The 13,789-nt window shown below is 48.3% G+C and overlaps 1 protein-coding gene across 1 annotated transcript in view; it reads right to left on the reverse strand.

Moving 5' to 3' along the window:
• Window positions 1–13,789, reverse strand: part of LOC137433184 (CUB and sushi domain-containing protein 3-like) — a 1,533,363-nt gene that overhangs the window by 389,054 nt on the left and 1,130,520 nt on the right. The window lies entirely within an intron of this gene.

Here is a 13,789-nt window from a genome sequence, read left to right on the forward strand (position 1 = left end):
CAATGGGACCAAATAATGAAATCTCTGTCTGTCGACAGAGATTGGCGGGCTAAGGCCTCAGTGACGGAGGTGACGCTTTTGTCGAGAACTTCGATCCACAAGAGATCTGGACAGTGCTTGTCTCACGCTGTCGTTGATTGCTAAACTCCCCCGATCGCACCACACCCCTGGTTTTAGTTTGCACTGGTGGGAACGATGGTCTGGGTGGCAGACAGGCTGTTGGTTCCTTGCGTGTTATGTGGTTTCTACCGTGTGAGACATAATCCATACTCACATTAAAGCGAGGAGGTGCCTTGATTCACCATATACTGTGTGTGTGTGTGTGTATGTATATATATATATATATATATATTATATATATATATATTATATATATTTATATATATGTATATGTATATATATATATATATATATATATATATATATATATAGTATATATATATATATATATATATATATTATATGATAGATATATGTATATATATATAGTGCTGTATATATATATATATCATATATATATATATATATATATATATTACTATAGTATATATATATATATATATATAATTATATGTATATATAATATATAATATACTATATATAAATATATATACATATACATACATATACTATATATATATATATACATATACATACATATACTATATATATATATATATATATATATATATATATATATATATATACATATACTATATATATATATATATATATATATATATATATATACATATACTATATATATATATATATATATATATATATATATATATATATATATATACATATATAATATATACATATACTATATATATATATATATATATATATATATATAGATATATATATATATATATATATATATATTGTTGCGGATCTCCAACGTCGGCCTCCCCCTTATCAAGGGGGGATCAATCCCCTTGTCTTTTTACTAGCCGACGCGATCCCGCGGCTATCACGTTCCTTCCCGCGGTGTTAAATAGGGTTGTAAGCCGAATTAGTCTTATTACCTAAGTACTAACACCGGCCGTGAAGCAAGGAAATAACTCCACCCGAACCACGGCGTTAGTGGACATGCCGAGCGAAGCGAGCCGCGATTCGGGCGGTTAACGGGAACTAACCCGATTGGAGCGGTTGTGATCGTGCCATGCTTACCCAATTGAGAAATCACTAAGACGGTCGAACTAAGAGGAAAAACAGGAAGAACAGGTAATTTATTCACAATTGTATGGGAAGGAAGAGAAGTACACACTTTGTACAAATAAGAAGAGGAAGAAAAATAAGCAATGTACAGGGAAGAGGAAGAAGCAGATACACAGGATAGCCTTATACAGTCTTATACTTATCCCTGGACACGGGCCCATTCGCACTCAGACTCACTCACATGGGGTTGCAGATGGTCGGGTTGAGGGTCCAGCGATGGCGTCCACAGCTCGCTCCAGTCCCCGACTCGTACCACGAAGCAGCTGGTGATGGTAGGCGGTAGACGGCAGGCGAGATCGTCCCGTGTCAGTGGTGCGGACCGGACAATTATACTGGGGGGATGGTAGGCTGGCGATTATACTCGCATATCTAATAGTTGTACCGGCGCCTTATACGCGCTCCCGGTATCGCTCAGTACAATGCGCCACTCCCACAATGATGTTACCAAAGCGCCTTTCCCAATTCTTCTGCACGAATGCCAAATGTGACAATTCTTTCACACGAGTCCTGCAATACTGGCGCCTTCCATCAAAGTCTTCTGATGCGCTTAAGTCCTCTCGTAATGCGTGCCGCTGCGTCAGTCCTTCAGAGGGCTTTGCGCTCGTGGTTATATAGCGCCGCTTTGCGAACCCTCTCAAATCTCTAGCCACACCCTGTCAGGCGATCTCACCCAAGCCCTGGTTGGTTGATGGGGTCTTACCGGCTCCACCCTTCATGGCTGCCTGACGTGGCCACACCCCACCCTTGTGCTCCACCCCATTTTCGGGCCTTACCTCGTGGCATTTGGACTGGTTCGAGCGAAAGCCCAAGGGCAGCGAACGCTACCGGCCCAACGCGTAACAAACCGCGAGGGGCAATGGGGTGCAGACTGGATAGTGCTCAATGGAGTCGATTGGAGGGAGGGTGCAAAATGAACGGGGCCTACTCTTATTTGTTTTACACAACGCAGATGCAACTATTGGAAATGGCCTTATCCTAAACACATACTATGAAATAACTAACGTTCTAAGGTGACCTACATGTTGCATGTGGCCTAACTATGGGGTGCAACCTTTAACCTTTAATGATGTTACCTGTGTGGGTTCTCAAAACCGCAACAATATATATACATGTATGTATGTGTGTATGCATGTATGTATGTATGTATGCATGTATATATATATATATGTGTATATATGTATATATGGTGGGCTTAAGGTAAACCATATGGGCCAAGTGACCCAACTTATGGGTAATGTGAGGATTATGCATGTTTAGTAGCGCTTTATATTCACTCAATGTGTGCTTTTAAATAAATGGGATTGAACTTTCTAAAGACACTTTCCACACAGTTACATGCACTTTGCTGTCCAAATGGGACAAAGATGATAACCAGATTAAGGCTTGCTTCAAACTACTCATGGCCCCCTTGCTCCAGTAATTGCTTTCTCATGACTGCACTTGTAAAGTTCGTCCTTCGGTCAGTTTGCCCCAGGCAATAAACGATTATGGACCCTATTCCCAAAACATTTGCTGAAGGACGAGGAACATGATTAATTATCCTTCAACTTGCCTGCACGTTTGTTCATTGCTTGCATTTCTGGCTTGAGTTCGCTTTCTGTATGACTGCAAATTCCCCTGTGACATACATTTCCTGTCCTTGACGACGCCAGTCTGGTTCTGTTTTAGATAATGACTTGGTAATGACATAATGTCTTACTTTCCATCTGTGCCTTTAACTTAATTCCTTTCATTGATTAAGGGACATCGACAGGGGCTGTTGTCCTTTATCTAGGGGTCACTGCTTCAGCGCAGAGTTTTTTCTGATTTAGCGAACGTTTTTTCTGCTTGGCTCAGGCTATATAAATGGATCCTGTTCCAGTGTATTTTCAGTGTGGTCCAGATTGCACTGCCTTGCGTGTTAAGCTCTGCACTCTGGCCAGACTCCACAATTGTGTATTGCTGTGTTTTCATTAAACTGCTGATGCTTTAACCCTAGTCTTTCCCTTCCTGGAGTTGAAGACCAACAATCTGGTGTCAGAAGTGGGATCACCTGGCCACAGGTGCGAATGGAGGGCTCTTCAGGACGGGGGAGGCACGGCTGGCACCAGCATATTTCGGCAGAGGTAAGCATATTTGCACACCTAAATTGGAAAGCCTCTTCCCCTCCTTTAGATTTGGCCGATCTCCGTCGACTGTGGCTAAGCGTGTATCCCGAACCAAATTTAAGCAAAGCACAGTGGGTTAACGAATCAAGCAAGGAGGGTGCCCGAGATAGGAGGGAGAACCCCTCAGGGAATACCCCGGCGTGGGTAGAGTAAGGTGATAAGTTAAGTTTAAGAGGAAAGGAGGTAGTGAGGACCGAGCGGCGACTCGATCACAGACCTACCAAGAAGGGATCAGCCTAAGAAAGGAAGATGGGTAATAACCAAGGAGTAGAGGGAGAACCCCCAGCGTTTTATATGAAAGGGAAGCAAGGATATGCTGCCATTCAGCCAGGGAAAGCATGGGCTGAATTGACCAAGGATCTTAGTAATCCTTGGCCGGAGGAAGGATCATTTGCATTAGAAAGGTTGGGAGCGCTATATGGGGCATTAGACGCCCTGGATAAGAAAAATAAGTCTTCCACCGGACTCATGGAAAGTGTACGGATGGTGGAAGGTAGAAGCTTTGCAACGACAGGCAGCTTTTAAACAAGCGAGTCTGCGAGGGGAGTTGGGGAAATATCAGGATGAGCGAAAGCAGAGTCGGAAGAAGCAGGACAAACAGATGAAGGCGCTTATGGCGCAGTCAAGTCAGAAGGTGAGGGTAGCTCGAACGAACTCCAAAGAGGAAGAGCAGGAAGAGGAAGGTGAATTTCCAGTTTCCCACCCCTCCCCCAAGGCCTTGGTCCAGTCCCAGGATCAAAGGCACGCGCATTCCGACACCAGGGCGCCATTAGGAAAACAACAGACATTACATACGTAAACACCCAAGAGCCACTAAAGGCTTCCGCTCCACCAGGAGGGAGTGAGGGCGATGGGGGTATGGATATCTCAGGTTTCCCGGGTCAAATAGATCCACATTGGACATCCCCCCTTTATCCCTCATTGGAGGAACACCAGGTTCAAATAAAGCCCACCGAGGAAACGAAAGGGTTGTTCCCCGTGCGATGCGTGGGAATCAGCGCAAAGGGCGTCATAATAAGGGAACGGGTGCCTTGGAAGGAATCTGATTTAACGGCCATGCAAAAGAGGGTTAAGGATATGTTGATCGACCAACCCTCGGATTTCGTAGCATTGCTCCAAAATTGGATGACGGAAGGGGACCCAGACTGGAGGGACATTTGTCATCTGGGAGCATCCGTGCTACCACCGAAAGTATGGGAAAAGGCCAAAACCCTTACGGCATGGCCAGCAGATGACCCCGTCGCGCAGAGGCAAAACCCAATGAATGTAAACGATTGGCAAGGCTTGAAACATTTGCTTCTAACCAACATTGACAATGCACTAGCGCCGCCTGGAGGACCGGATTGGGGAAAAATTGGGAACATAAAACAAAAGGGAGGGGAAACGGTTGGCGACTTTCGGGAGAGAATAGAGAAAGCTACAGCACGATGGGGAGGACTAGGGCAAATTCAAGTTGCAGGACTACCCCCTCCCTTGGTGAATAATTATCTAGTGGGGGGGCTTCGGCCAGCACTGAAAAAACAAGTGCAGACCATTCTTTTCGGCTGGAAAGGGATGCCAACCAATGAATTATGTGCGAAACTCGAACAATGTCCGGGTTCCTCCTCGAAGGAAAAAAAGGAAATTAAGGAGGAATTACTGCAAATGTTGGTGCGAGATAAATTAGCACAGCAACAGGGGAAGAAACAAAATGGGGGGAGAAAGAAGAAATCCCCTCAAATGGAAATAATGGGAAATGATAGCGAGAGTGAAGATAGCGACGACGATGCGCCCACCCCAGTGGTACAGGCCGCTGTAATGCAAGTACCCCAGGGACCACAAGGCCCCAGCGAGCCAGGGGACCAGATGTGGGTACCGCCCCATACCCAATGGGCTGCACCGCAGTATCCAGCGTCAGGTCCCCCGCCAGGTTATTGGCCGCCGCAAATACCCATGGCAGGATGGACACCGCATTGGGGACCTTCTAATATGGGCCCCACCTCATGGACACCCCCCCGGTGCAGGTGCGCCATATGGCCCCCCTGCCTCAGGCCAACAGATTCCGAGGGGAAGGCAAGGGCCTCCACCTCCCCCCAGGGGGGGACGAAGGTCAAACCAACAGGGAGTCCTGGGACAAGGGCCTTCGGGCCATGCTACGAGTGTGGGCAAATGGGCCACTGGAGACGGGATTGTCCAAAGGGACGACGAGGGCCCAGGGAAGGCAAGGGCCGCTGTATGGAAATACCTATTGACGGGACGAATGCAGGCCGCCAAAGGAATGTCCATTGATAACGATGACCCCAGATGAGGAACCGACCTTGACCTTAGATGTAAATGGGCAGCCATTACAATTTTTGGTGGATACAGGGGCGACCCGCAGTACTATTAATAAGGAACAATTACCAACTTTGAAACATACACGCCAGAGCGTCCAGATTCAGGGCGTTTCGGGAAAATTAGAGGCTCTCCCAGTGTCAAGGGAAGCGCGAGTAATGTGCAGACCTTTAGAAGCTAAACATGCATTCCTTCTGACCACCACCGCCCAAACTAATTTACTAGGAAGAGATTTACTCTGCCGACTAGGATGCAACATCGCGTGTACCGAGGAAGGCGTATACGTCGACATAGGGGAATCAAATCGAGATTTGTTAATGATGGCCTTACAGCGAGCTGGCCCCACCGTGTATTGGTGGCGGCTGGAGGAGGGGGCTTTAGCAGCATGGACCGATGTAATTAACATGGCCGGGGCGGAGTCACAAGGAATTCGCGATTTGGCTAGAAACACACCACATAGCTATGAAGTTGAAACACGATCCGCCGCAATGTACAGCTTGCTATGACGTGGCAGGAAGCGACGACTGTTATCTAGACATGGTTAAGGAAGTCCTGGGAAAATATTCTGACCTCGAATTATCACGCATATGGATTGGTCGAGAGGGAATCGGAATCGAAGTAGGCCTAACGCCGCACCAGAGAATGAAAGCTAAGCACCCCGAGGGGATGCGCGCGCATGTTACCCTCAGCACCACTCGAGGATGGCCACCCGAGAGCATCGGAAGGATGATGGGTCGGCTGTGAAATACGCCAGTAAGACATCAATATGAGGTCGAACACCGAACGAATCAGGTGTTAGATAACGACGAAGGGTTCATGATTGATGTGCTACCACAGCAAAGACGAGGCAAATTTGAGATGGTGGAATTGCCACCAAAGGCGGCACACATGGTTAGAACAGTGCCCACCACCCCAGGGGACTCCGATGGGCTGCTCAACACCGTCACACCGACACTATGGGTGAAACACGAGAATGAGGTGGGCCGCATTAGGGACGCACCCCCGCTAGTGATACCGGTTAAGGAGGGGGTACCCCTACCACATATTCGGCAATACCCACTTCGGTGCGAGGCCGACGCAGGCATCCTCCCGGTGATAGAGTCACTTGTACAGCAGGGAATAATAATTGAGACTACTAGCCCATGTAACACCCCAGTATTTCCAGTACCGAAACCAATGACAGGAAAGTGGCGATTCGTGCAAGATTCATGGGAAATTAACAAGGTAATTCAGGGTATACACCCCGTCGTACCAAATGCAGAAGTGCTTATGACTTCCATCCCGCTGGAGGCTACACATTTTGCAGTCATAGACTTGTGTTCTGCCTTCTTTTCGGTACCAATAGCCCCACAGTCGCAGTACCTCTTCGCTTTCACCTATAGATGGCGCCAGTATACTTGGACAGTGCTTCCGCAGGGTTTCGCAGATAGCCCCACCCTGTTTTTGTGGGTGCTACACCGCGACCTTGCAGACGTCCAGTTGGCAGGCGGCTCGGTGCTGCTACAGTACATCGACGACTTACTAATCTGCTCCCCATCCAAGGAAGCCTGCGAGATAGATTCACTAGCGCTGTTAAATGCGCTAGCCGAGAAAGGCCACAATGTAGGCCGGAAGAAATTGCAATTTGTGCGGGAAATAGTTACGTATTTGGGTCATGCGATTTCACACGGGAAGCGTGAGCTCAACGCGAGCCGGGTTACCGCCATTATGGAGGCCCCGTTACCATGCACACAAAGGGAGGTGCTGCGATTCTTGGGAATGGCAGGGTACTGCCGCACATGGATAATTGACTATGCGTTACCTGCCAAGCCTCTGTATGAGGCAACGAAAAATGACCAGCCACGGACGGTGGACTGGACGGACGACTGCATTCGCTGTTACGAAGGGCTCAAACGAGCCTTGATGACGGCCCCAACTTTGCCCCCCCCCCCCCCCCCGACTATAAGAAGCCCTTTATGCTTTTTACCCATGCAGTAGGGGGATTCGCACAGTCAGTGTTAACCCAGACCCACGGAAATAAGGAACGTCCGGTCGCCTATTTCAGCAAAAAGCTTGGTGCGGTAGAACAAGGCTTTCCGCTGTGTTTACAAGGCATGGCGGCTGCCCGATATGCGGTCGAATGGACAGCCGACATAGTGATGGGACATGCGGTCCTCTTACAGGTACCGCACTGTGTTCATACGTTGCTGCAGCAACGTAACACACAGCACCTCACAGCCACCCGGCTGATGCAATACGAAACAGCACTGATTACGGCACCAAATGTAACGGTGAAGCGGTGTCCTACCCTTAACCCAGCAACGCTTTTGCCAACAGAGGAGGAAGGGGACCCACACATTTGTACAGACGTGGTCCAATTAATTTCGACGGTAAGGCCTGACCTACAGGACACTACGTTACAGGAAGCCGACCACACTTATTACGTCGACGGATCAGCAAAACGGGCGTGGGACGGATCCCTTTTATCCGGATACGCAGTATGCTCGGATACAGAGACGGTCGAAAGCGGCCGCCTCCCGCTCACTTGGTCGGCACAGCAGGCCGAACTGTACACGCTCACAAGGGCATTCGACATAAGCGAGGACAAGGCAGTCACTATTGAAACTGACTCGGCGTACACGCACGGCGTGGTCCACAATAAAGGGGCCATATGGAAGATGAGAGGGTTCCTCACTTCGGCGGGGACACTCATCAAAAATGGGGACTTAGTGCGAAATCTACTTCACAGCATTATGTTAGCACGTGAAATAGCAGTAGTCAAATGCCGAGGCCACCAACGTACAGACAATGCGGTGGCGCATGGAAATGCCCGAGCTGACGAGGCAGCAGGGAAAGCCACGAACCAGCAGGCGGGGTATAACATGCCAGTAGTTACGCGCAAACAGGGCGCCAAGGCAACCGCCCAGGCAGACATCCCAATGCCCGCCCCCACGGGGGCGGATGTAAAACAGTTACAGGCCGTGGCCTCGGAAGCAGAACGTCAAAATTGGATTAGATTGGGCGCTCAGCGCCCCGTGGAAGGGCAGCTGTGGAAAATTGACAACAAACCCGTGGCACCACGAGCTCTATTGCCATGGTTGGCACGCATGGCTCATCAAAATGGCCATGTGTGACATAGGGGGGTGATGGAGCAGGTCAATTTTGCCTGGGCAGCGCCAGGTCTTTCGGCCGTGGTCACCATGGTCTGCCGCTCATGTGCCATATGCCAACACCATAATCGGGGGGCTCCCCCCAGGTATCACCATGACAAAAGTCATCCCGCTCCGATCGGGCCTTTCTGTCATATCCAGTTCGATTTTTTTCAATTTGGTACCCTGCATGTCCTTTAAACATCTCTTGGTAGTGGTGGACATGTTCACCAAATGGGTGGAAGCCTACCCATGCGTCAAGGCTGACGCTACAACGGTGGCCAAGTGCCTCATGCGGCACTTCATATGTCGGTTCGGCATCCCGCAGAAAGTGTCGTCCGACCAGGGCGGGCACTTCACAGGGGATGTCATTAAGGCCGTGTTTAAGGCCTTGGGGGTAAAACAGTCGTTCCATTGCATATATCACCCCCCGTCGGCGGGACTTGCAGAACGTACGAACGGCACACTGAAAGGTAAGTTGGCCAAAATTTGCGCTGAAACAGGCCTCAAGTGGCCGGAGGCTCTTCCGCTAGCGTTAATGAGCATTCGTTCTACTCCAGGCCGCACCACCGGCCTTTCCCCCCTCGAGATACTCATGGGACGGCCCATGAGCTTGCCGGTATCCGCGCCAGTGGATATGGCGGCACTCTAATTGCCTATCATGGATGACATGCTTTTAAAATTTTGCATAGGTTTGTCCCATGTGGCGCGCAGCATACACGAACGAGTTCAGGAGGCCCTACCGGAGCCAACGAGCAAGCCCATACACTCCTTCGAGGCAGGAGATTATGTGCTGGAGAAGCATTTCACCCGAAAGACTGCGTTGGAACCAAGGTGGAAGGGGCCGTTCCAGGTTCTCCTGACCACACCGACGGCGGTATTCTGTGAGGGCAAGTCTTCCTGGGTACACGCCACGCATTGTAAGTTGGCCATACCAACATCTACCGATACCCAAGAAACACCCACATCTTCGACACCCCCCACTGCTAGAGACAATGCACCTCTTGGGGCACCACAGCCGCCTTTGGGCGATGATAATCATGATGATGGAAATCCTGGGCCTCACCCAGGCAAGGTATCCACGCACATGCTCCACCTTATTCCCTGGGGTTAGGTTCAACCTAGAGGAATTTAACTTTCCCGAACTACCAGTAAACGAAATTGGACCAACACTACCCCCACTTACCCCATTAACAATGCGACACATAACGGTTCATTGGGGACAACAAATAGAGGCAAATTGCTGCGAGTTGGAGACCCATTTTAAGTGGCTATATGTGAGATGGGTAGCAACAATGGTGGCAGATTGATATACGGCACGGGTACAAACGACACAACACACAGTCCTGTCTAAGTATAGGGAGGTAAAGGATGGAAAATACACCGGGGACATACGATGGTATTCCTACGCAGGATATCAATGTGGCACGGGCCCCAAAAAAGATACCCTACTTACCAACGCCCTCGTAGGCCAAAATGGCTCTTTGATACTCAAATGTGAAGTATGGCCCCCTCGCCGGCCCGACATCAAATAGCGCCCCCCCCCCTTGCGCCACTTACCTTTTAGACCCCCCACCTCTCAAGGAAGTGAGGAAGAAGGCAGAAGAAAACACATACTGGACGGTTACCCACGCAATGGCAAAGGTACAAAACCGATCACGCTGTTGGATGTGTATGCATTTCCCCCACACCAGTTCCACAGGAATAGTTATGATAGTATTACCCCTGTCCCTACGAGATATGTGCTCAGGGCCCTTACGAACTCCATGTTTGACCACAACCTTGGAGCTGGCAGGCCCAAAACACCCAGCGGTGTGTTCCCGTAGTTTCCAATATACCCCACCTATTAGTCAAGCCCTGTTAGACGAACGACCAGACCCAGTCTGGGTGGTAGAGCAAGAGGGCCGGTTATGCCTCATAGGAAAGGGACATGTCCACATGGTAACCTCAGAATGCACCCACACCCTGCCGCCCATCGCCCCACAACAAAAGGGAGGAACCCTTAGAATAACGGTGAATGACCAGGCCCAGCATAATGTAGCGAGCCTAACGATGTCTTGGGGAACACCAAACGCCAACCTTTCCGAAATTAGTAAATGTATGACCTCTGCTCTTATAGCACCCCATGGGGTAATGTTTATTTGCGGTAACAAGGCATACCCATACCTGCCTGAACCCTGGGGAGGGACTTGTTATTTAGGATCCATTTTTCCCCAGGTACACTTGGCAGACCATTTTAAAGAAACAGGGTATACCCATAGGAGGGAAAGACGGGGCCTCTCCCTTTGGAAACAAGATGGGACGGTAAAATTGAACGGAAGTTGGTGGCAGGTTCTACTAGGAGCCTTTTTCCCCCAGGCAGGAGTAACCATGAATAGTTGGCGAATAGATAGCCTAGCATTGGTGATGGAACGAATCGGAAACGAAACCCGAATCGCTGGACAGAAAATAGAAAATGAACTGGTACACATGTGAACTATGGTGATGCAGAATCGGGTAGCTTTAGATATGTTGTTGGCAGAACAACTGGGAGTATGTGGGCTAATCGATGGAAAATGTTGCACCTTCATCCCAGATCAGTCAGAAGGGATAGATGCTTCAATTGCCCGGCTTAAAGCCGCCACACAAGATCTAACGGATAACCGAAGGGGAAGGGAAGAGGCCAATAATGTATGGTCCGGGATAGCAGCCTGGTTCAGGGGATGGACGGGGATCATTGTAAAATGGCTGTTGACGGTCCTGGCCATAATCGTAGGAATCGTACTCACCCTGGTCATAATGAGAGCCTTAATCCTGGTTTGTGTGAGAAAATGTTTCACAGGATGGACTACACCAACCACTGCTACCGAGATGGTCCTCTCGATACATGGGAAGGACCCAAAAGCCTTCGGCGAACCGGCCAACTCTATCATCTCGGGCCAAGGTCCGAACACCCACGACTGGGACGAAGGCCTGGCCGATTCTTGGAAGGAGGACAGGCTTTACTACGACTCCTGGCACAGCACCGATGACCATGCCAATCCTGACTGGGATTCTATCGAACTTAGTAGTAACGGTTCTTTTGAGAGCTATGCAAGCAGCAAAGACGAAATGACCAACAATTGTCCGGGAGTACCACCATTTGTAACAAACATTTTTTGTTTACCCCCTCAATGCAAGTCACCCGACACCACGGGCACAGATACTGATTCAGATAATGAGGAGAAGGGGATTTGTGATGATGGATGTGCCACCCTCTCTCCCAAAGAATGATTACATATACAAGGCTTGATGGCATTGGACGTCGATTGTTCGCTTTGATTCGTGAGGACCGCGTATGCATAAGGAGTGCCCTCGTTAGGCAGGCAACCGGGTTGCACCTACGCTGAGAGAAGGGTGGATTCGGGACCCGACCGGGCATCAGCTCCGAACCAGGCGTCTTCATCGCGAATTACGGCTAACAATATGCTTTGAATGTTGGACAGCCGCCCTACCAGGGGCCGGTGTCCCTCCCAGAGTATGCGAAACGCATTGCACGCATGGCAGCTACTGGGGGGGGGGGGGGGGGGGGTCCACTGGGGTTTGTTCATTGTCTCATTAAACACGTTGTCTTTAGAGACAAAAGGGAGGTATTGTCGGGCTTAAGGTAAACCACATGGGCCAAGTGACCCAACATATGGGTAATGTGAGGATTATGCATGTTTAGTAGCACTTTATATTCACTCAATGTGTGCTTTTAAATAAATGGAATTGAACTTTCTACAGACACTTTCCACACAGTTACATGTGCTTTGCTGTCCAAATGGGACAAAGATGATAACCAGATTAAGGCTTGCTTCAAACTACTCATGCCCCCTTGCTCCAGTAATTGCTATCAAATGACTGCAATTGTAAAGTTCGTCCTTCAGTCAGTTTGCCCCAGGCAATAAACGATTACGGACCCTGTTCCCAAAACAGCTGCCGAAGGACGAGGAACATGATTAATTATCCTTTAACTTGCCTGCACGTTTGCTCATTGTTTGCATTTCTGGCTTGAGTTCGCTTTCTGTATGACTGCAAATTCCCCTGTGACATACATTTTCTGTCCTTGACGACGCCAGTCCGGTTCTGTTTTAGATAATGACTTGGTAATGACATAATGTCTTACTTTCCATCTGTGCCTTTAACTTAATTCCTTTCATTGATTAAGGGACGTCGACAGGGGCTGTTGTCCTTTATCTAGGGGTCACTGCTTCAGCGCAGTGTTTTTTAAATGATTTAGCGAACGTTTTTTCTGCTTGACTCAGGCTATATAAATGGATCCTGTTCCAGTGTATTTTCAGTGTGGTCCAGATTGCACTGCCTTGCGTGTTAAGCTCTGCACTCTGGCCAGACTCCACAATTGTGTATTGCTGTGTTTTCATTAAACTGCTGATGCTTTAACCCTAGTCTTTCTCCCTTCCTGGAGTTGAAGACTAACATGTATATATGTAAATATATATGTGTGTGTGTGTATATATATATATATATATATATATATATATATATATATATATATATATATATATATATATATATATATATATATATGTATGTATGTGTATGTGTATGTGTATGTGTATGTGTATGTATATGTATATGTGTATATATATATATATATATATATATATATATATATATATATATATATATATATATATATATATATATATATATATGATATTGAAGCGCGATGCTGCACGCGCTAATGTTTACGCAAGGAGCAAGCGGACAACGCGGTTCATAAAACAGTCTTTATTGAAAGTACTCAAACTGCAGCACTGAGCTGCTCTGGGCTGCGTGCCCCGTGTATATCTTGAGGCCACGCCTCTCTATAGGGCGTGGCCGCCGCCCACTTGGTGCGCGGAATGATGTCACCACGCCAATGGGCTTTCGTGTCCGCCACACGTGCCCCCCCAGAATTCCCGCGCACCTGGAGGGCCAGTTTGTGGGGCAAACGGAATACCCGGCCGAAGCGCC

The sequence above is a fragment of the Myxine glutinosa genome, chromosome 8 (assembly GCF_964187855.1).
Source record: "Myxine glutinosa chromosome 8, kmMyxGlut1.1, whole genome shotgun sequence".
Taxonomy (NCBI): domain Eukaryota; kingdom Metazoa; phylum Chordata; class Myxini; order Myxiniformes; family Myxinidae; genus Myxine; species Myxine glutinosa.